Below are 25,861 nucleotides of genomic sequence, written 5' to 3' on the forward strand. Positions count from 1 at the left end.
GACAACTAAAACTATTGTAAAATAAGTTTCAAAACTGGTCATCTTTTTTTTAATTTCCATTATTTCTTCCATAATACAAGGTGGCCTACTAACCAACAGGAGTTTATGTCAATGATGCTGTACTTCGGAACACCAAATTCAGACCACACTCATACCACAGTGATTAGATCAATAAAAAAATCCCAAGAGCTTAGATATATGTACACGGATATCCCTGTAAATTACTTATAGTTATAGCAGCAGACAATTTTATTTAGGAGCTTTTCTTAGATTAGCAGGATTCCAGCAAGTTCTGGTACTGCTGTAATTTAGGTAAATAAAGCTTGTCAGAAGCAGACAGCTAATACAAGTTCTATTAGAAAATAGAAATATATTTTTTTTTTTCCCTTATTGTTGATGTTTTTGCATGTATGATTGCTTTCCTATGGCTCTGTTGTAATTTAAACATCATCTGACAATGATACTTGTACTTCTCTATTATTCTCACCAACAGGCAAAGTGATGGCAGTAAACACCTGTAACAACCAGTCTTTTTTTAGCTCAACATTTTCAAGCACCAAGAGAGATTATGGAAAATAATTTTTTGCTGAAGTAAAGAGTCACACAGTCTTGGGCAATGTTTTCAAGTAATTGCCTTAACACTGGAACATCTGTTGGCAGTAAACATTCACGACTGATGTTAGCTCTGAAAAAGAGATCCAAGGCTTAACTCTTCTTCATATCTACTGAGAACTTTTTTCTTTCTTTTTCTTTTTTTTTTTTACTTTCTGTCCATTTTTACTCATCTAAAAAGTACTGTTGTCAGGTGAGGTAAGGTCAAAAAGTTGTTCTAGCTCTTTCTGAGAATCAATTGAATACCATCACCCCTGCCAGTCCTGGGAGATATACCTTTGCTTCAGGTCTGACAAACTGCTCCTCAGTTTCCAGCTTGCCTCCTCCAGGCTAGATTTCTATCTTTCTAACATTTTCTGTATTAAAAAACCCCCAGGTAACTTGCTTCCTGTCTAATGACTACTTGAGAGGATTCATAGTTACAGAAAATCAATGTTTTAAATGGTATTGAACAATGCTCTCAGAATCTCAAGGTGACTGGTTCAATCTTCACTGATTAAACATGACACAGTATCATCAAAGTAAGCTGCAAAGTTGTTCTTTGCCTGTTTTCTTATGCCATTTCAGACAGAGCATCACATCATTTCAACCAGGAACCTATCCTGAGCTACAAGACGACAATAGGAGTTTTGCAATATATTTTAAATGAGTGGAAACAACCAAATTTGACGGTCTGAGGATTAACTATAAGGGGTGAAATACTTCCAAACCAGTGAAAAGGCATTAATTTTGGAAGAAATATATTTGAAAGTATCATACACATTATAAGAGAGAGAGAGAATATCCATCTACTAACCTACAAAGCTATGTGATATTTTTCTGCAATCTACTTACTACAGCTAAACCAGAAAGTCTTAAGACAGGAGCCAGGACTCCCTCTGTTAGGAAGGGCCATTGCCATTAGCCCTCAGAGTCATGCTGCTCCCTGCTCTCTCTTGCTGCTTGTCTGGCCCAATATTTTTTCCTCTCCTGTGCAGTGAGTACTTTCACATAGTTTTTGCAGGATGCTTTTTAGAAGCTGCGAGTAGAAAATGTCAAGCCCTTCAGCCGGAGTAAGGATTACCATGGGTTTTACAGATCCTGGTCATTAAAGAATAGCATGTGATGACATCATCTTCACTGTCCTTTCTGGTCATTAGTCAGAAGACACCAGTAAACCGCATTCAATCTTTTAACAGAAGTTATATTAGTGCATCTTTTCAAGAAAGAGTGTTGATCTCCAGATACCAAGTAGACGCTAGTGTCTTCACACACCTTTCCCTGCACTGGACTTTTGACTATCATTCTGAAGCACTACTCTTCACTGGCCAATTGACAGAGGATTCCAGATTTCTCCCCAAGTGTATAAATGGTTGGACTCGATGATCCCTGAGGTCTCTTCCAACCTGGTTGATTCTGTGATTCTGTGAAATACCGAGGACTCAAGAACCTAGACATTTTATTTCATCTACTTCTGAGTCTGAAGCATCAAAATCTTAGTTTCTAGGCAACTTTCCCAACAAAATATGGCTGCTTTTAAGTTATTATGGTTTCAGTGAGTGTAATGATTATTTAAATGTAAAAATACCTCTTCAAATAAAAATGACAGGCTGTCAAGTTCACTGGTGATAAATGGTATTTTGAAAATCTGACATAAAGCAATTACAATTATAGGACATAACTTTTTGTGCTCATACTTCTAAGTTTTGCAGTTACAACAACATGCCTCAAATGCGTCAGGTAAAGAGGAATTCAGCATTGGGATGCATTGAAGAAATCTTAAATGATGTCCTACAGCTTTATTGAAAGCAATGTCTATAATCTTCAAAAGCTCTGAGCATGTGTTGTACATCTCCAGTTTTGAAAAAGGCAAACTCCTTTTTCATTTTTCTCTATTTGCCATTGCTTTCTATTCAGTAGGTAAACATAATGCTCGTAGAAGAGAATGTAACAGAAGAAGCTCCATCAAGACATAACGTTGAACTTCTGAACCTTGTGCTCTTATGAACAGAAGTCAGGATTGAGGCAGGTTTACCCAAGCTACTCTGCCTGTCTAATTAATGAACTTCAATCCTGAAAGCTGCCTACTTCTCACAGAAAGGTTGGCAAGGGTAGAAGGCTGGGAGACAAAGTGTTCTTTCAGTCATAGTCACTTGTGAAAACCTAGTCAGATGCTTTTAACGCAGTTGAAAATGCTGCTGTAAGTGTTTACCTTTTCAAAGGCCTTAGAAGGCAGTCTGGAAAACAACTTGAATGATGGAGGATATCTCCTATTTGAGGATATTTGCCTCTGTCTTCTACCTCTGCCACATAAGGCACCTGTCGGTTGTGCTCTTCATAACCACTCCATCCCATTTCTGAGGGTGGCAGGAGTATGCTTAATCACCTAGTTGCTGAAAGGAATAATCTGAGAGACCCTATCAAATAGCTCAAACCACTCTGTGGATATCACAATGTAACAGTGACATTTGAAAGGAAAGGTGACATTAGATCAAATACTCCCCTTCTATTAACACGCATTCTTCCAGTACAGCTAAAGATCTATGCCCTAATGTATCAGACAAATATGTTCCATTAACCCAGAGCAAAGTTCATGGGTATCTCTAGGGGGGCGGGGGGGGGGGGGGGGGGGGGGGGGGGGGGGGGAAGTCTTTTCTCTGCAAACAAATAGTTGTAGATGGCAACATTTAACAAAATGAATTAACCCTCATCTTAATAAAAACAATCAAGTGCCCAGTTTCACTTCAAAGGAAGATGACTTTGAGGTCTTCAGATTATAAACAAAAAAATCCCTGAGGTCAGGCAAATCCATAGAATATTGTGAATTACTTTCACCAACGTTTGCAAATTCATTTTTGCATAAATGTAGCCAGAGAAAAAGGCAAGCATGGAAAAAATTGTTAGAGATTTATCACCTTTTTAAAAAAAAATGGACAGCCTGAAACTCTGCCTCACCAGCCATGGAGGGCAGAACTTGTTTGAACAGAATTAGAATGCAGTAGAATGGACAGATTACCAAGATCAAAGCTCAATGAGAAATTTTGAATAGTTCAAATGAAAGATGTGTTTATCTTATGTTCTGTAAATATATAAACTCTGCCTTCTGAAAGACCTGAGAAGAAAGGCAGAGAATGAGATTGGTATGTAACACATAGTACAAATCTAAGATCAGTCAAGGCCATCAAAATCAAAGCTGTGGCTGACTTCCTTTAATTTGTAAGAAGTTGCACTGGTTCCTCTGGGATGTTCCAATAGCAAGGGAATGTGGTAGAGCAGCAAAGACTGTTTATGGTCTTTTTACTCACCGTTCCAGTTCAGTATTCCAGTAATAGACTGGACATGAACCATTTATACTAGCCTTAAAGGATTGTCTTGAAGAAGAAAATTCTGACTTGAGCACTTAAGAGTCTCAAAATGTTTTGTGATAAGGCAGAACAGGAGCAGAAGGAGAGAGGTGAAATACTCTAAGAGGGTGCTTTATAGTTGTAACACAAACCCAAAATCAAAAAAAAAATCTAAATACACTTCATTTAGCATTGCAACGTCCTGTAACTCACGAGTATCTTGTACCTTCTCTTATTGATTTGAACTCAAGCTTCAGATATAAAAACCTTAGGAAACTAATTGGGCCAAAAATATCCCTGATACAATCCTATTATCTGCAGATGAATTTAGGCTATTTTGTTAATCTCATTCCTACCTCTGCCTTTTTTCCCTTAAATAAATTCTAAATAATCAGTTTTTCTTTCCTTATTACATCATGCAATAGAAACTTTTTAGATCTTATTTTCATTACAGAAATGACTGCAAAGGATTTAAAAATTGTATGCAATTCTCTAAGTCTTACTTCCATGCATGTATAGAGTAAAACGTATCAATTTTATATTTTAAACTTTCATCCTATAACAGGCTTCCGTGATAAGATTTTTAAAGTCTTGTTGCAAATCAGAAGGAATATATTTTCTACTTTGATTTCATACTTATATATCTAGAATTTAGCTTCTCTTTCCTCTTCACCTGGAATACAAACCTCAACCAATTTCAACAGTTTTCCTTAAGGCAACAGATGACTTCTGCCATTTTTCTAGGTGCTCATTTTCCATTAGATGAAAGCAACATAACTTTACAATCTTATAATGACCATTCAGCTTGATAAGAGCAGATACTTTCTATATTTGCACCTCTTTTGTCGCAGTTTCCTTTACTAAATATAATAGCCTTATTACAGGTGGCCTCCCATGGACTTTTACCAACAATATTTTGTATACAAAGCATTTTTTCTCTCCTCAAACTGGCATGTTATCAAGCATGTTTATTGCTTAAGACTTCAGGCAAAGGACTGTTCAAAGAGTATTATAGAGATAAGTACAGAACCGGAGTAAAACAAATAATTCCATTAGCCATCTACTTCAGATCCATACAAGTGACAGTCTTCACTAGTGACTAATATTTCACACATATATGTATACACACACATATATGTATACACACACATATATACACTCAATTCTTTTCTCTACACAGTAGCATCATTCATAAAGCACCTAGCACAAAAAGTATTGTCTATGTAAAGTAAGAAAAGCTTCTAGGCACTACAGTAATACAAATAAAGAGTAGCCCACACAAGCTAATGCAAGTAAATATGAATTCTTACAAACCCTCAGTGAATAAGAAAAGCTTCGATAACCTTCTCTGCTTAAAAATCTCTTTCAACTGCCATTTATTATAACAATGTACTGATTGGCACAAAATAGGCCATGTTAATTTCCTTATTTTGACATAGTATCACGTGAACTATGCGTAGTGTTTGGTAGAATGCAGAGGCTTTCCACATCCTATACACGTACCAAACGGAGAACCTTTTTTTATATTATTTGGCATCTCTATTTACAACTGTAGTACTCCTGACTCCAAGGAAGTTTGAATGATTAATTTATTCTGATTACTTTTTCCATTGTTTTCACACCTTCCATTAGGAGTTGTCCTAATAAGAAACTAGTTTAGACTTATAATATAAAATGTGCCCTGAAAGTTTTTTTCACCTCAACGAGGCAATTGCCTCACACCACTGCAATGCTGAGAACTAAGTGCATTCTTTCTCCTTTGCAAAGCTTAGGCATTTATTAATAACTGTCCTAAAAACTATTCATTTAGTAGATTATGAATTTACTAAATTCAGAACAGACAATGCTGTAAAAGAGTACTTGTTAAAACATCCTCTAAACAAAGATGATTGAAATTTAATAGTTTAAAACGTTTTATCTGTCTTTTCCGTGTTGTAGTGTTACTGACTCTTATTGCAAACTAAACATTGAGCGCAGAAAAAAGCTTTTCTCCTTTCTATTTTTACACGTTCCAGGACACTGACAATCAACTCATTCCAAGTAAAAGAACAAAGAATTGCTTGCAGTATGCAGGTACCAGTAACTAGACTGATGAAAGGCGAGACCTATTGCTTCAAAGGAAAGAAGTATTGAAACCAAAGGTGAACTGCACTTATTTGTCTTTGGCTACAGAATAAAATCAGAAAAGGACACGAGCATGTGATGGTATTTGCCTACAGTGCACTGGAGTTTGAGCGTTGGCCTTAAAAAAGGCTGAAGACACTTGACCAAAAATTAGGCTACAAGTTTCTTGTAGCATAGCCATGATGCTGTGCACCAACAATACAAAATAGTATTTGTGATCAGTTTGAATCTGATTTGTCATTATAACAATGTAGGTCAACATTATAATTGTCTCATCTATGGTTATACACATAGGCATGGGAATGCCGTACAGATATAGTCTTTGAGAAATAGAGCTTGAGAACAGAGATCCTTTAAGTGAAAAACAGAAAGGAAATGCTACGAAAGAGTTTATTATACTTAATTATAAGGGGTAAAATGTTATTATTTTTATAAAATAGTTTTTGTTGAAATGCATAACATGAGATATAGGACTATTAGTTTGATTTTGCTGCAGATATAGTATGTTATTGCCAATCCTCTGTGAACTGAGGAAATGATTTCCCTGTGCAATATTTACAGTACCGTATACGATATGAAAAAGTATTAAACAGAGCTACCCTATTAAAAGTGAGGTGTGAATGATGTCTAGCTCTGAGTTCACACCACAAGTAAAAATTTTACTTTGGACCAAACACAAACCTGACATTTCAAGCTAAGGATGAAAGTAATGGACAGCACTTGGGAAAACCAGTCCAGAAATGCAGAGAGATAGTATCAACGTCTAACAACTTCTAGCTGGAGTTCCTCATGCCTTTAATGGTTAGATTTGTTTATAATTTGATGACGAATCTCTTGCAGGCTTGAAAACTGTGTCTTGTAGTGCTAAAATTTCCTCTGATTTTACCAAGAGCATTATGCAAATTTGTAATAAGTAAATAAATTTTATTCATTATTTTTAAGTGTTTAATGGATAGTAACACTCTTCTGTCTTTAACCTTTTTGAAGACTTGCCGAATAAGTTTTTGTCTCAAAGATACTGAAGTTTATTTATGATTAAATAGCAAATGTTATTTAAAGCAAAGATACTATTTTCCTTTAGATAAATGTTTATCTTCATTTCTATTTTTTCCTAGCTCCCTAAAACGTTACTAAGGTATTCTGCTATTAGACACCTCTGTCTAATTTTGAAAATCTTTCTTTCCTATTAAAAAACCCCAAACGTATATATGTTTATACATAAAGAGACATACACATGCTTATATATTATTGCAGTCTAACTACTGCAAGTCAGGAAGGCTGATATCTACTTGTATTCCAGCATAAGAGCTGTACCCACTTAAATTCTAAAATAAGAGTTTAACAGCATATTAACCTTGAATTAGTCCTCGTCGCTAATACAAATTTAACCCTGCACTGGAGGATGCACCATGTTACACCTACAGCTTTTCCTCACAGAAAGACACAAGTGGACTGGTGATCCTCTAATACTTCCCAATGAACAACTTCAGTAAGATATCAAGGGCCAAACATTTGAGTTCTATGCACCAGAACAGTGGGAAATACAGTCTTCTTTTTTCCCCCAGCAGCAAAATCAGAGTAGTGAAATATTTTTATCCTGACTGTAGCAATACCATAGTCAGTAGTTATCTGGAGCTAAAACCATCCAGAGCGAGTTTAGAATGGGGACCTACTCAAGTAGGAGGGTTGTAATTATTTTTCCTGAATGTTAAATATCTTTACTGTTCAGAGTTAAATATAGCATTCCGGGAGATGAGCAATCTATGGACAATATAGACTCTGATTTTGATATTATATGGCTGATACGGTTATGTAACTCATTGCTCGTAGGCCTCCCAGGACTAACTGCCATTGCCTTTCCAAGCGGTTAGTAGAGCAGAGCACTGGTGCTGTAGTTTCCTCATCACAGAAGTTCAGATTCCCTATGAACCTTCTTGCAGTTGTTTATAAGAGCTGTCACACTTCTATTCAGTACATCCTCCTGGGGAGAACCCAAAGGATTTAAGTGAAATTCTACATAACAGAAAGCAGGCTATGTGCCTAAGGGTGAAGAATCATCCCGACGTATTATTGATTAACACCTAGCAGACACACTATAAATGAGGTATAATTTATCAGGACACAGTGACAGAGTCTTTGCTTTCCTAAAGCTCATCTTCTATTCACTCTTCTAACTTCCTTTTGGCTAAAGCAATTTCTTGAGTTCGTCTTCAGCCAAGTGTCATCTGTTCTCTCCCATAATCGTTACCCTTCTCACTAATTAGTAAGGTTTAGCTTCCTCCTGTTACACACTTAATTAACTTCTCCACCTTTGGAAAAGCAATTTCCCCTGAATGAATTACTATCGTGACTGTTTCATACAATGAACTCGTTCTAAGTATAGTCTTCATATGAAGCAATGCTGTTCAGAAAGACAGTGAAAGGTGTAGAGAACTTTCTGAAAGTGAACTGACACGTTAGGGATGGCAAAAATAACCATGCAGAGAAAAACCTCTGGAAAAAAACTTATTAAATGTACCACCATTAGGTAGTACAGGAGGTACAGACTGGCTAAGGCAAGAAAGAGACGACGAATAGCTATTATGTGTGGCACATGCTCTTCTCCAACATTCACACAGCCGTTTCGTAGCCTTTTAATGTGTGTACCTGCGTAACAACAGTGAGTGGAACTGAGCCTAAAGCTCCATTTGTCACTCTGCTTCCTTTGAGCAGATACGTAGCAATAAAAACACTTCTGCTGAAAGGCTGCACTTGATAGGCAAGAGAGGAAGAATGAGATGGCAACACAGCAATAAATAGAGGTAAATCAAGTAGTCACAGCTTAAATGAATGGCAAATCACTGTCACAGAACAGAATGTAAGTCTCTGGATTTTCTCCCCAATCTCTTACCCCACAAAAATGCTGCCTATCAGGACATTATTAAATTCTTGATAACAGTAATCACATGAGAAGGACAGATACCAAGTAATTCCTTCCTATTACTTGTTCCTTATAAGTAGTAAACCAAAGGAAAATCAAGTGTGTTTCATTATATACAAATTTATGGAACTGCTTATGGACTAACAATGCCTAGCCTAGATTCACTGTGATGTGTTGAAACTCCTACTTAAATGGTGAAAAAAAAAAAAAAAAAAGATACATTTATGTGAGTTTCCTTTGTAGAACTATGCACAGTTTCTGTATCTCATCATTGGCACCAAAAGCAGGAAGTCACGGAAATCAGGGGACCGAAATAAAGATCATAAAGGCCATGACTTTAATATTAGCTTGGCAGAAAGACATCAACAACCCCACTTGTTAATTGTGCTATAAGGAAAACACTCATTTTGGTAAAAGAAATAATAGCAGTGTTTTAAATGTTGGGTTAATTCTGAAAACTAATGGCCTACTTGGAAGAATGCCTATAAACAAATCTTTGTCTTTGATGTCAGGACTATGGATTTGGTTTGTATCACACTCACTAGCCTCCTGCCTGTGGCCTATTTAATACTAACAGTTTAGAGTAAGTGGAGAAATATGAATGGTATAATATCCTGATAACGTGTATCTTCTCAACAGAGATTAGGAGCAAATAATGCATACAAGACCTCCTCAGATGCACACATTAGATCATTATTATGTTTATTTTTCATTGTTAGCACTTCTCATTCAGATAAGATAGAAAATGATTGCTTCATAGAATTTAAATGTTCATTGTGAGTAGAGTATCAAAATGTTAAGTGCCTAAAAAAGATTTTTTTATTAGTACTAATCTGTTCCTCACTTTCTTTTCTTACAATTTAAGATTTCTGGCCTGCTATGTTGCTCCAACATCCATTGGAAATTCCTGAACGTCAAAAACAAAAGCTGCGATCATACTGGGGATGTATCATATGATGCTCTTGTTCTTACAATCTTCCTGGCCACTGTCAGGGGCAGGATACTGGGAAAGTGGGATGGAGCATTGGCCATTCTTCTGTTCTTACTGGAGAATCATACAGAGAGATACAGTGGATTCTCTATCCCATGAATTCTTTGAAATAAAAATTAGAAGTCTTCCCAGTGGAAGTATTCTGGCTCAACAAGAAATGGTGAATTTGGTAGTTGCTAAATAGTATAAATTTGATGGTTTAGACTAAACAAGCACAGCAGCTGTATTTAAACTGTGGAAAGAGGTATACTTTGTGCCATTTACACTAAGAACCCTGGAAACTGAGGGATGCAACTGGAGCTTACGGTGCCCACTCCCTCCCCTCCACCTCCTACCTGCAGAATAAGGTTTTCTTTGGGTGGAAATCACAGGATATGGGATAACTGCACATCCAGAATGGAAGCTAGGCATTTAGATTACCCAATGTCTCTAATACATTTGTCCTTTTTCCCTTAAAAGCTGTTGTCTGATAAATGCTCTGTGACATCTCATATGACACCAAAAAACCAAGACAGACAAGTCAAGAGAGACACTACATTCAGATTTTCAGCCTCAATGTAACTATGAATACCACAATTTGAGATACTCATGAAAAAATGAGTTCGGAGGTTTCAGAAAAGGAATTGCTATAGTGAACATCACAGTAATAATTTCTCTATTCCTTCTCCTATGGTACAATACTCTGATAGCCTGTGGGAATCTAGCAGGGAATAAGAGGTTGAGTCAGGGAGGGAGATTAAGAAGATAACAGGAATATTTTACATTGCAGTCGAACATGAGGTACTGGTTAGGTTAGCTGCAAATAATTATATTCTAACAACTTTAATTAAAGACAATTTAAAACGTACAGATTTCAACAAATAGTAATTTTAAACAAAACGTTTTTTTCCTCTACAGCCATTTCCTGCTATTCCTACTTTAGTTCATCCTTAACATTATTTATTTGCTAAATCATAAGCAGGGAGAAATTACCTTGGTAAAACCCTAACCCTGGCATAGTTTTTCTGCTGGCAATGCCAGCCAGTATATTTGATCATTAACAATCTACATCTTTAATGGAAATAGGAGGTAGAAGTTCTTCTGTTAAAGTAAATGTAAGCAATTAATAAACATGAATGCTCTATTATTCTATTCTAGCTATCTTATATCTAGTTATCAAGGAAGAGGAAAAGTGCCACTTATGAAGATCACATTTCTTAAAAAAATTATCAGAATTCAAGTAACCTTTTTTTTTTCTTTTAATTAACAAGATACATTTAGGACACTAAAGCTAGGAATTTGAAGTTTTAATTAATCACATTGAGTTTAGCTAATGATCTTTTACAACTCACTTCAGTTCCCAGAGTGTCCCATAGCAAGCAGGAGGACTAAGAAGATCCGTATGGATCTTAAGATCACCACTGAAGTTGTTCCAGAATATTATCAGAAACACAGATGGGATTTCTAGAAAATGTTACAAAATTCTTTCATTCTGCAAAGATCCTGTAGGGAATTTCCTAGCTGCAAAGTTTATTCACTAGAATGTCAACTACAGCTGGTCAAATATTAAATGCATTGATTTGTGAATGTCTCCTTTCCCCTCTCCCAGATAAAAACAAATTGATGTGCTCTAACTCATGGGGTCATGTTACTTGTTACTGACAAACATCCACACAACTATTGGTCATTAGAGAAGATTTTAATATATTCCAAAGGTTTAATGGGTTTGTAGCAAGAACTCCATATTAAAATTGGCTGTGTATTATTTCTCCTGATTGTTATTCCAGTACTTGATAAATTTAACCTCTAATCATGAAATTTAAGCAGCGCAGTGCAATAGACGTGATGGCAGCTACACAGCACAAAGATAGATCCAACAGAAAGGAAAACTCATAGAGCTACCCACTGACAGAGAACTATTTATCTGGTAAATGTTTGGTAATACTCTGTATATATCATAGCAAGCCAAAGAGTTCATTTGTCAAGATGCTGGGAAGTCCTCCATTTAATATAAAAGAAAACCAACATTTATTCAAGAATAACTTGCTAAAAGCTCCTTCCTTTCCACTTAACAAAAGAGACACACTATTGAAAATTTAGATCCTCTTCTTGTGTAATTGCACAACTATAATTTTTTAAAAAATCAGCTTGTATCACAGAACATGATGTGAAGAGTGTATCCAATCAGGTGCAATGTATAGGAACAGGGAAGAAGGAACAAAAAAATTAATCCCCAAACAGATACTTATATGAATTGACTGAAAAACAGAGCTGCCTCTTCAAATTTATTGCATTTTGCTTTGAGGACTGTTATTTGTAGGTCCCCTCTTCTTTGTTGCATGACTGAACATTCAAGAATGAGACCTTTAGACTCAAACATGACTTAACCTGATAAATTTCTAACTCAATTTACAGCAACGTCATGCATATGCTAAACCCCATCTAAGATAAATATTTAATGAAGAAATAAACCTGCCAGAAGAATAAATTTACAGCACATTTAGCGTACAGCATTTTAGAGGTGTCTGCCGAGTAGGTTTTGCTGTCGAGACAAGGTTTTAAACTGCCAATAGTTTAAAAGTAGTAATTTTTCATTTCATTTCATTCGTAAGCTCTGCTCCTTTTAAGAGACTCCAGGCTGCCAAGGTTAATTGAACCCTCAGGGCCCTCAGAATGACTGTACTCCTTGGGGCTGTGCAGGCTCTGGGCTTAGCTCCCTCATTCTTTTCCTCTAAATCTTGTCTCAAATGATCTTTTTCATAAATACAATTTCAACTTTAATCTCAATGATGATGATCAGCTGATCTAATTCTCTGCTTTAGACCTGTATCTATCTGCCCAGACTAAAATGTCTGTCTTTCTGGCATTTCATGATCAGCTTAAAACACCATATTCAAATTACAAGAAGTAGAGGAATAGACAGCTAGAATTTTCTTTTTGTCTAGACAGCACGACCTGCACCTGTGGATGACACACTCACTAAAAATTCCCATCCAGACTTTTTGAACTACCCTTTCTGCCATCAACCATTTTGTAAGACCTGGTCCTTGCAACAGCCTCAGCAGTATTTCACAGAGCTATTGGCCCATCTGCCTCACTTCCACCAGTCTCTGGGTACACTCATGACCGTTGTCTGCCTGCTTCCTTCTTCCCAGTACTTGTTTGGGGGCAGATCAGCAAAATCAATGTATTGTAATTGTAGTGAAAAGAAAAAATGTCTACTTTGGGCTTTCTTTCGTCATTCAGAAAGAAACAAATACCCCAGTACTGGACTATTTCACAGAATAGATTCCACTAGCTGATGAATTATGTCCAACGGCTTCTTTTTTTCAGATCCAAGGTATTCAGTCTCCAATCTAAGACAGGATGACCCGCTGAAGGACACATTTCCTCCCAAAATAAAATTTTGTACAAACAAAATCAAATACATTCAACTTTAAAAAAAGTCATAGCCAGAAAATTATAGCTTGAAACTTAAACTGAAAAAGTGAAAAATAGAAAGATTGATGCAGTCATTAGGACTCTTTCTATTGACATAAGTGAGCTCAAGTGGGAGTCTAAAGTAGCAATCCCTCTAAAACTTAAATTAGCCACTCACTACTATTCCCATGAAATTAAGAACAGCTTCTCAATGCAGAAATAGTCAAGTGCTTTATCAAATTGTATAAAAAAATCACTGAAACCACCCCAGAGGAGAAACTTCCAGGTCCACTTTCCTTTCGTTTATATATTTACATTTTTCAATGGTCTACAGAAGAATTTAATTTATGTGATATTTGAAACTCGGGTAATGATATAATTGATGGACTGATAAAGTGATAAAGTCACAGATTTGACAGCTTGGTAACAAAGTTAAAGAAAACACTTATACAAAAAATCTGTACGACTCATGCTACACAATGAATGGCGCCAGGCTGTACCCATCACATCCATGTGTTCTGTGTGGTGTTAAGATGATGCAGCTGATGAAACCTGACACAGTACAATATACTGGATCAAGAATAAAAATGTAAATTGAACCCTTCCAGACAAGTTAACACACAACCAAGTAGCATATTTGTACCATTTTTATTACAAATTGGAGATGTACTACCACCAATTTGTTTTAATACTTTTAATCATGATCTTATTATTAAAGCTCTATCACCCTTACACAAGCGATTGAGTCCTTTAATTGTATAAGAATAATTTTCCAATTTCTCAGAATATCCGTTGCCTTGGGTTGACTTTTTCCCTCAGGTAGCCCTTTGCCTCCCAAGAGATTAGATATGCTTTTAGAGACTCCATCCATACAAAGTGACCCAGTTTCAGTATTTCCTCAGTTTGTTCAAATGCACATATTCTTTTAATCTTTTTCTTACACTGAGAACTATTCCAACTAGCGCTGACAGAAATGTATTTTGCTCTGCTTCAACTTTCCCTGATGAAAGTAGTCCTTTCCTTTTCCCCGAGGAAGTAGTCACTGGAACTAAGTAGGATATTTATTTTAATGCAGGATGCAGGAAGGTATCAGCATTTCTGTTTATAAAGCAGTATCTTCCACTCTGCTCTGTGTCAGGATGGGAATACTAAACTGCATCTCAATTACTAAACCTCAGCATGGAAGATTCATGCAGCCTTCTGCACCTAGAAAGGCTATAATAATTAACTTCTCAATAAAGCTGTAATTAATTATTGACAATTTAATATCCCTACTTTTAACCTTAAATAACAGGCAGGAATTACTGGCTGTCATCTCTTCCTTAGCACTGCCAGGTGCAGCACATGTGTTTTCAATCAGGTCATCCCATCTACATCAGCCACTCACACTATCCATTCATACTGTAGCTGCATCTTTCTCTGCAGAATAGTGAGGGTTTCTTTATTTGAATAATTTATGTCTGAGTTTTAGAATAGACACTCATCATTTAGTAAAATGAGCTACTAAATGGACCTTAGAAGTGGATAATCTCTAGCACTTTCCACAAAAACTTGTTTCGCTGCTACTTAGAAAAAGCAGAACTGGGCTATCTGATATTAAACAGTAGCCACTAAATTGGATGCTCATCTACACCCTCTTCTAAGCTTTTCCTCTACAGCCCCTTTGTGTTTTGAGTATGTCTATTAATTTATAAGGCGTCTGCTGTTGTAGATAGCTGTTAAATAGTTAATAGGGATCTATTGTACTTTGTCCAGCAGCATAACTGCATTCCACCTAATAAAATCCTCCTGCAGTAAGTCATGATTCTCTCTTCTTTCACACCTCTCACACTTAATTCACAGTTGTATAGTTATATATTTCACAGCATACAGAAGACTGTATAGCTTCTCCATGTAAATTGTTTTTATATCACAAGGATTTAGAAACTCTCCATACTGAAAAATAGTTCTACTTGAGTATATAAATATATGTTTAACTTATTGAAATAATAAATTTAAATTATAAATTCCAAGGTACTGTATTGGTTAAGTTAAAAAAAAAAATCTCGCCTAAGCACAGGCTCTGTTACTACAGGTATGCAGCCCAATGCGCAAGTAAAGCCTTAAATTGCTCCAGTTTTAATTGGTACCTGGAAGTTTCCTCAAAGACAAATATTTTCATTGTGAGAAGTTGTTATAGGAGTTGCTAGTCAGAGGGCAGTGGAGAGAAACTCAATGTGAAAAAGTTTCTTTTATTGCTACAATGGCCTTAGGAATTACTGAGAACAAACTTAATTACAAGAACACTAATTTTGCTGGACCTCAGAAGAACTCAGGAGATCCAAAAGCCACAGAAGTGCAAACTCAACTCAAAGCAATCTACCTTACTTCTCAGCTGTGCGGTGTCCATTTCTGCCACCACAAGGCATACCAGTCTACACTTCCCGATACCAAAACCACCAAGAACTATTTTCAAAAGTTGTCCAAGAGGAGAAACACAGATTAATCAATTGGGGTGTAATGAGAGTTTTCATCAGTCAAAACCTACTTTCTTCATAAACTAATTCTCATTTTATTGCTTTTAAAACTGGCACAGTGTGTCATAAAATTTAAACTACCTTCAAAAGAATGCAATTATCACTTTAAGTACAACAGGCTAAATTTTTCAAAAGTACAGAAAATGACGGAGAATTTAAGAGTTTTCCTTGCCCCTTACGTTAGGGAAAGCTACCGAGTAATCAAAAGTTATATTTGCCTGAAAAACTTTTGCACAGTTCATCATTCATTAAAGAAAAATTGACAGAAATTATGTTTCACATTCTAAATATATATTAATGGCCAAAATATTTCGAGAATTACTCACTCAGTGGATTTCATGTGTCTACATCTAAGAGTCACATTTTTAAGTTATAATTCCTATGTGCATCACTAGATGGCATGCACCCAACTTGGTAGTGAACTTCTGGTTAGAATTTTATGCAGAAAAGATATATGCAAAGACTATTCTGCTGCTAAGGACTACTAGGACAGTTAAGACATGGCTTTGAAATCCTCCAATTATTAACCTATTCAATTTCACATTTAGTATAAATGGTTTCAAAACAAACATGAAAACAATGATGTCCAAAACAAGGAAGATTTCCTGTTATTTAAATGCAGCTGGGAAAAAATTTATAGGATGTCTTGAAGAGCTGCAATTTGCTTATAATTTCCAAACCAGCTTTCTTGTCCTGGCTGTGTACGTGTGTTTGAAGTATTTTAAGTGGTTGAAATACAGAATGATTCAAGGCTTCACAAACTAACATTCTGTTTTATCTTTATTTTGGGAAATACATTTGATCTGTTGAAAGCCTTGGTTAGATATAAAGGGCTGCATGACTTTTTTTTTTTTATATTCTGGATTTCAAATGGAAGAAGAAGTAGGTAAGTGAAGACTTTTATTTAGTCAGATCTGGCTTTGAAACAGATAAAAGCATTTGGGGCTGAGTATAGCCCCGTTATTACAGATCTTCCATGCTCAGAATCCCTTGAGTAGCCCTAGTGTTTTTGCTTACCAAACAAGCCTTTTAGATACAAGATCTATTTTAAGATGAATCTCTAGTAATAAACACAAACTCTTTTGAAAAGAGTGTTCAAATGCATGTTTCCAGCTATTTTTCTATAAATGCTTGTAGCTGGTTTAAATGATTGCCTGTCAGCTGGTACAGCGAGGCAGGCTGACTCTCATGTTCAAAAAGACTATACATGACATACAGGCTCCCCCACCTCAGCGCAGTCTTTTAGCATTCGTCTATCCACATCAGCCTTATCAAACAACAGTGAGCCCTAAGGTTTTCCACCAGACTTAAACTTTGCTATTCCGCATGGAGTTTTCACCTTAACCTTCATACAACGTGCACCAGGGCATGAATGTTTCCCATGTGGTGAGCTGACAGCTACACATGCCAAAAATCTCTCTTCCCATGCAAGCTAACACCAGCAGAACTGCAGGACAGAATTTTTCTTTTTCTCATGCACAGCTTGAACCAGCTGCAGTGCAAGCACAATAAGCATACAGTGGTCACACTAAAAAAAACCTCTGGTTTGAGAGCTATTTGTGAATCCAGCATGCTGCACCTTTTGGGCACAGGGAGATCACAGGTAGAAAGATTCTTTCACCTTGAAGGCTTACGTGTGACTGTTGTACAGCACACTGTATGGCATGCATCTGCTGGAGCAATGTGATGGTATAAATCTTTAGAGAAGCTGTTATAGATTCCTCAGAGGGCATGTTGTTGAGATTTCTTTATTGAAGTCACAAGTTTCCTTTTGCGTGCACATATTCCCTAACACTTCCTGAAGTTTGTCACCTTCAGGCTTTCAGTGAACTCTTATTAAAATGAATTTGGCATCTTGTGCCTTTGATTTAAAGTTTTTTTTTTTCTCATGAGCATCTAGAATTAAACAGTGTGACATGCAAAATAAAAAAAAAAACAAACAAAGAACAGTTTCCTCTTTACAATCTACCCACTCCCCCCCAAAAAAATCTAGTATGTAACACCCTGCACCGTCTGAAAAGTAAAAAATTAGAGGCTGTTTCTAGCATAAACCTGTATTTTTTAAAGTAAATTTAACCTGTGTGTAGCAAACAGACGATTTTCTTAGGGCTATAAACCTTAAATCTCTGAAATACAGCTTAATGAGAGCATTTTAGAGCTGTTAGTAAAAACTTCCAAAAGGAAATTAAAGAAAATAAAATGTGCCTGAAGTTCTCATCTCTGATTACACCTTCACTTGTAGACAAAGAGCTTTATTAATGCACGTGAAGAAATTCTTAGATTGGGAACTGCTCAGGGAAGGTAACAGTACCTTGGATTAGAATCCCTCAGCGAGACATTCAGATACAAACAGCTGTTTCATTGATTCTTTCCATATTCAGCTCATCATCCAAACACTGCGGACATCTAGCCTAGCTAGGTTCACAAACACACGCACACATCCGCTGCCCTGTGACAGCATCCCTGCTGAAACTTAAGCACGTCCCTTCCCAGACACGTGTCAGGGGCACCGCCTTTGTGGTGTCACTTCATCCTTCCCAAAGGTTCACACTCTTAGTACCTCTTCCTCCTAGCAGAAAGTCTCACTTCTCATTCTCAGAAAATTCTAGTCCACTCTTTTCAAAAGGGAAACACCTACATCAGTCTCTCACATCTCTTGCCAGTTCCTTCTTTTTCAGTAATTCTTGCTCATTTTTAAATGAAGTTTTTTTTTCATTTATGCAGGACTCAAAGAGCAGGTCCTTCCAGGCTTTTGTACTTCCTTACACGGCATGCAGTAGTTTCCCAATGAAAATTGGGCAATCACAGACATCCAGTATAAGGAAAAGATTATACACATAGGGATCATAGGGTGTTAGACAGAGGTGTCTGCACACCTCTATCTGCCTTATGAAGAGTTTTTGCATTTCTCATATTAAATGAAAGGGGGAAGGTAGAGATTAAGCACAGAATGGTGACCAGACATGCCTTTTATCACATCTGATAGCTTTAGGACTTCATAACTTACTGCAGAGGGACTACAGATAGCTATTTGGGGTATCAAACACTAGACGACACTCACTAATCCTCAGTTATAAGGGTTCATTGGCACTTTCTACAGTCCCTTTGGAAGCTCTTGAAACCCAGCCCAGTCGCTTAGCCAAGTGCTACTGGAGAGGATTTTGGTTGTGTGCCACACGTGGCTGTATATGCTTTTCTGATTTATTTTAAAAAAAGTACATTTCTCAAGTGGGAGCACGGGAGCAAAATTCATATCCACGCCTGTATGAGAACAGGCAAACTGATGTAGTCACACAAAACAGTTTGTGTGTGGCAGACAGAAAAAGAGAATGCAAAACCTAACCAGCTAATTAGACTTACGCTGTACTGCTTTTCTTCTGAGAATATCTACCCTTAGGCAAATCATCCGCTGTAGTCTCTTTATTGTAAGAATCAGCGGGCAAGAGTGGACACCTAAATGTAGTTGTAAATGTTTACTAACAGGAAAAAAAGCATTTTGGATAGGTTGGGACTATTTTTAATTAGAGCCATATATAACAGATCACTGGGGATATAAACACAGACAAATCATCCCGTTTCTGGATGGAACAGTTCTGCTTGATCATCAACCAGAGTGGTAGGCCTGGACCCATCAGGAGATTTAGGACAGCAAATTCTCTTAATCTTTGTTTTGGCATCTACTGCCAGCTAAATATTTACAGTTTTGGAGTACTCCAGGGAATAGCAATGTAAGCTTGTTACTCTCTCTCCAAACTATTTGTACATCCACAAAACACCCCTTAATTATCACACAACTGCCAGTCTGCTAACACCCCCAGCAGAGGTCAATGGTTTAATAGCAGTAGTACATTAAACATCAAAGGTAAAAAAATATTAATATTAAATGCAATTAAATTAAGAGAGTTTTGAACTAATTCTTTGAGCAGGCTAGTTACACAGAAGAAACTAATGAAAACTTAAAGGCCAAAACAAAAGGCTACAGAAGAGACTTTCTGTTTTCATTAATAAATAAAATAAATACTCTGAGAATGCCTTTCTTAAGTTTTATTGCTTTCAATACTTTAATACAGGCTTCTCATTTACCTGACACACAAAATCTCCAACAGCACTAAATGCTCAAAAAATACGTATTCATTTTGTGCAAACCTACAGAATGACATATTGACATTGATGTTAGAGGATACACACAAAGAAACCTCAGATGCAAAGTCTAAAGGCCAATCTCTCCTTGACACCAAGGACCATGATTCCAAGAGAGATGACACATTAAAGCAAGAGAAGTTTGGCTTTTAATTTCAGTAGTCCAGATGAATCAGAGCCTACATTAGTTTAATTTAAAAAGTCATTATTTTAGGTATAACATCTGCATATCCATCCTTAAACTCCTGTCTCCATTATTTTAATGAGTCAGAAGGACTAGCATTTCACAGGAGAAACTTTTTCAAAATTAGGCTCATTCACAGACAGCAAAATGCTCTTCTATTTCATACACATACTGTGGAGTTCAGTTTTAACATGGACTACCTGCACAATTTAAAACCTGCTGGTATTATTCTCTGGACTTGGCTGAAGGAATCTAGGTAGCGAGGAGAAAACCATAAAAAAGGTATAGAGGAAACAGATATCAGATGATGTATTCATGCCCATTATGAAAAGAGGTGTACATCAATTTGTTCCTGTGACTGAGCTATGAGTGAAATCCAATTTCCCCATATGTCATTGTGTAAACCAGGTGAAAAGAAAATAAATTTGTTCTACAATAAATTAATTTTTCCATACTGGAGGAAAATCAAATTCAGAGTCACAATCAAGATTCAAAAAGTCTACACAGAACTAATGAAAACTAGGCAAACAATCAAAATAAAGCATTAACTTATTTTGTTGTCACAGCCGTAAGGACATCTTTTAAAGCTTGTCCTCTTCTGCAGATCACAAAAGAAGTTGCTATCCTTTGCCTGCTACCACTAGCTTGTTCTTTCTAAGTGTTTGTTTTGCCTTGTAAACCTAATGAATTAGATTTGTAAAGGTTAATTAGCTTTCTCCTATAACTTTACTCGAATGAAATACTATTGGTTCTTAAACAAATAGGGAGATATCCCTCCAAATATTATTGTAAATGCAAGTCAATGGAATACTCCAAATATCTCTGTTCTTTTTTTCTTGGCATGCAGACAGGCTAGAACATTGTAACCACTAATTGCAGAACTGTTCCAACGCCAGGGTTATGTCCAGACACAATCTATGCAAGACAGAAAACCTGATTTACAGAATGGACTAATCACGTGGGCTCTGTGCTGCCTGGAAAAGCTACAAAAGCTTCAGATGCTACATTTTGTACAAGGTCAAAGAAATGTATATCCCCTAGACCAATATATTCAACATACATCATAAAAAATTGTTAACAACTACAGAATTATTCCTTATTTAAACCGAGTGACTATAAGTAGAAACAGTTCTTGCAACCCCATATAGACTGGTCACAGGTTAGTGTAAGAAAAATCAGAATAACGGTAGAACAAACTTTTTTGAAGGAAAGCCACAACACAATAATATTACCAAGATTAGAGTTCAAGTTAATAGCATTACTGTATAGCATGAGCCACTCAAGAAATGTTGAATTATCACAGTCATCTCTATTTTGGAGGACGATATTTTCTGTCTTAATAGAACAGCATGGGAAGTCCAACTTTTTTTGTTGTTGTTATTACTTTCATGGAGCAATTTTCTTTTTTAATGCTATAAATTTTACTTTTTCATGACTTGGTATATTTTCTAGATATGTCAGTGAGATGCAGAACTGTAGAAAGAATAGAACAAAAATTGCTTGATGTAGTGGACAAATTGCATGATTGATTTTTTTTTTTTGCATCTCTAAATATAGACATAATCAAGCCAAGCACCTTCAAAATAAGAATTCTTTAAAATGTTAGTTTTTTTTACCAGCAGAGACATGTTTCTTTGAAGGAGATGATGTCTCTTAAATAGGTATCTTTCTCTCTCATACCATAGTAGGTTTCTCTTCAATTGTGCAGATAATATATTTAGTGCAGTTATACTTGCTGCATACACCTTCCCCTTAAACACTAGGGCAAGCTGTGTTCTCCGCGAGACATACATGTGTTACTCCAGCTGATGGGAACAAGACATGTTTTTTATCAAGGAAAGGCCTTGCAGAAATGAAGGTTAAGAGATTAGAAACATGAGTACCAAGCTAAAGAGAAATGGAAAATATACTTGGCAGTTGAGAGACGTTACTTAGAAATCATCTGCATGATGAACAGCAGAAAGACATTTTTCCATTAATATATTTTCTTGAAGGGCAAGTTGAAAAAAAGAAATAACGGTCCCTAAAATAAAAAGGTAGTATCAAACAAGTGAGGGTAAATAACAGAGTTCTATCATATATCAAAAGAGTTTTTAAATCATAACATATAAGCTGCAAGTAAACATAATCAGTTACTTGGCATAACATGCAAATAATGTGTGCCATTAGCGTAGAAATATCTTAAGCAAAACTGTAAACGTAATGCAATGATTCAGAAAACACATTACTGTTCAAACAAAAATATGAGGCATCTGTGTTTGCTAAATATGATTTCCTAATTTATCAGAAACAGTTTCTTTCTCAGAGGCTCATGTTATACAAATTTCCATCTTGTTTTTGGTCTCCTATATGAAGTCACCCTCTTGATTTGCACATTGCTGCAATTTTTCTGTTAGATTCTTAAATTGTCATAATCAGATTTGAAATGATACACAATCTGTTTCAACCAGCTTATGAGTCGGTGAAAAATGCATATTCTTACAAGTAGCCTGTGTTCCAGATTTTCCAATATTTTATATCATCATAATTTAAAGAAAAATTAATACAAGATTTATAGTGATATGCTTAATTTATAGAATCATTTATTTGGATATTGCCTTAAATTCCTGCTGACTCTATCCTTTCATATCCTACTATGTTTGAATAGATGCTATCAAAACATAAACCACTAAATTTTCATTAAGGAAATTAAATAAATAAATCACGAGGTGATTGAGGGCTTACCTAAGAGTTTTTCTCTATGGTCCTTCTCTTTCAAGTGTCATAATCCATAACAAAAAAAAATAATCAAGTAATAAATGCTAATTGTAGTGCATTATGTTATACGTCCTCATGACTTACAGAAATACGACAAGCAGCTGTGTTCCACACTGCTTTCAGAGTTTCAGTATATAAAAGCTGTGGTCACATCGTTATTTTTATTTACTAGGAAAATAAGTTTTACAGTTTACATTTACAAAATGAAATTCCATCCACTGCAATCACTGATTTGCATGGTGTCACTGCTAACATGGAATGTAGCTTTCACAGGAATGACCATAATTAAAACTCTGGGGCTGCAAGGTTTACTGCTAAAAAAAGCACAGAAAAAGAAAAATAAAACTCTCAAGACACTGAACTGAAGTATGGATTGCAAAAGAATATAATGCTAAAAATAGAGTGTATCATGATAGCAAAAGTTAGTAATAGCCATGTTGTTTACTTAATAAAGAAGGCCATTTTAAATCATTCATTTCAGGTTCCAGTATTTAATATCATTTCCAACCCCAAAATGCTCAAGCTCACTCAATCTGTGAAAGGACTTTGATGGCAATGTGGTTTATGTTTTGTTGAAAGAGAAGAATCCCTGTCTAGTTGACAGCCCTGCCGTATGCAGGGTTGGCAATCCATACTAGTGTAAGTACTTTCCATCAATACAGGCAGAGTACAATCAAACACCAAAATGTATCTGTTGCAATCTGAGATTCAGTTTTGCCTCAGCCATGAATGTTTTGGTTTTTTTGGTTTTTTTTTGTTTTTTTTTCTGTCTGGCCACAGGAATATGGGTATATCAGTATTGTAGTTATACTAAACAATACAAACATCCTTCTCCAAGACCTTGAATTAAAGACTCATATACTAAGTTAATATTGAGTTAATTCTAATATTTACAGAATTTCTCACAACTACTCTCTTGTTTTCTTTCATACTTTTATTTACAGTGGGGTGCAGTCAAAAACTGCCCTGTACAAGTTCATATTTGGTCTTCATCACAGAAATTTATATAAAATTGCAGGCTGTAAGATTAGCTCATATGCAGATTTCAGCTCCTTTCCATCTTTTCTGGCCATTTACTAGTTTGTAAGAATGTTGATTGGGATTTGCATATTACTTCAGTGTGATGATAGATTTGTTTTTCTAATTCTCTATTGACAGCTTATTGACAAGACACTCTGCTACAGTACCCATGATCATGTAGTATACTATAATGTAATGTGTAATTGGATTCACTGTACTTAGAACCAATAGTAATTTAGTCATGGATTTGAGTTTTAATTGCTTTCTGTGAGTAATTTTCATCATATTGACAATTTGAGCTGTCTCAGTCTACCCATGTTGTTCTGTAATATAATTTTATTCTTTATTGACTTAAATACCCTATAATCAATTTAGCTAGCCATTAGGTATATTTAAGCCTTATTCAAATTTAATGATCTAAAAAACATGCAAAATCTTGAACCAGTAATTAAACACAGCAGACAAAATATCTTGGTATGGTGACATTTTCTGCAATTTTCTCATTTTTTTTAATGCCATAAGTTATATTCATTGTCATATGAACTATGACAGCATGGATTTCCATGATGGATAAACGGGGAAAATACTGCCCTGCTTGATTAAAGCTCATTCGAAAGCCTGCAGCCTTTCAGTACAGGATACAGACTAGAGTTCCCTGACTCACCATGAAAACACGAGTGACTAGACAGATCTTTGGTGTTGCCCAGTACAGTTCTGTTCCTGTGCTCAGAGGCAGTGTCTTAATAGATAACAGATACATTCATTGTTTATAGAAGGAATCTGAGAGGAAAAAAAAAGGGGAAAATCAATTCTGGGAACATCCTGAAATTATCCCAGAGATCGTCTCCTTCAGGATGACTTAGGAGCTAGCTGTCATCTCGATGAAATTCTCAGTCCCTGCTGACCGTAGAAAGAGGCAGATTTCCTAAATGTAGTCTCTGTCAATACTATTATGTTTCACTCTCTGGAGGACGTGGGTCAAGATTTTTATTGCTGACGTTTGAGGTATCTAAGGTGGCTCTGAGACCACAAGTTACAGCTGCTGGTAATCCAGACTTCACTGGGGGCAGGTTTCATAAGCAAATCAAACTCAGTGGGAAGTGAATGGACAAAACATATGCGTAGACACACAGAAGAAAACATATTAGTCAGAAAGGTTCTAATGCCCTTACTTGTGGATTAGAAAGGAGAAAAAAAATAATTCTGAAGTTAAAGTATTTGATTACCTGTAATAACAACATGGTAGCTGATCTGAAAAGCAGAATCTGTTTACAAACCTCCTCAAAACTAGGGGGCTTTAAGATCCAGGTTGTGTTTGGGATATAGCTCTATGTATGATGAATCAATAATTTAACTTCCTAAACAAAGAATCTATAACATCGATTGCTGCTCGACAAAAAAAAAAAAAAAAAAGGTGGCTAATGCAATCAACTCATCCTGGAAATGCAGAGCACCACGGAAAACCAAGAAAGCCCAAGTCTGCCCTCTGCGCTCAGAGGGCGTGGGAGGATGGTAGTCAGTGGCAGGAGAGGTGCTGTCAGACTGAGGAGGAACAGCTCGGCTTTTTGGTTTTGGCTTTATTTTAAAGGATCAAAGGACCACAGTAAAGCTGGAAGGACTTGTAAAAGATTATCCAGTTCGACTAGGCAGCACCATTGACATCCAAAGCATTCTGCAAGTGCCTAACTTGTTCCTACAGACCTTGGCTGACAAAGCCAGAAAATTCACCAGTGAACAGAGCAGGGCTATTCTGTCCCTCTGTTCTTAGCTCTAGAATATTTTGACAGGTCTTTGGGATATCCCACCATTCCTCTTTAAATCTCATCATCCACTTGTACGCTTTTTGCTTTTAGCTGTTCAGAGTACACCAGTTTG

This window comes from Nyctibius grandis, chromosome 13, assembly GCF_013368605.1.
Source record: "Nyctibius grandis isolate bNycGra1 chromosome 13, bNycGra1.pri, whole genome shotgun sequence".
NCBI classification, from domain to species: Eukaryota; Metazoa; Chordata; class Aves; order Nyctibiiformes; family Nyctibiidae; genus Nyctibius; species Nyctibius grandis.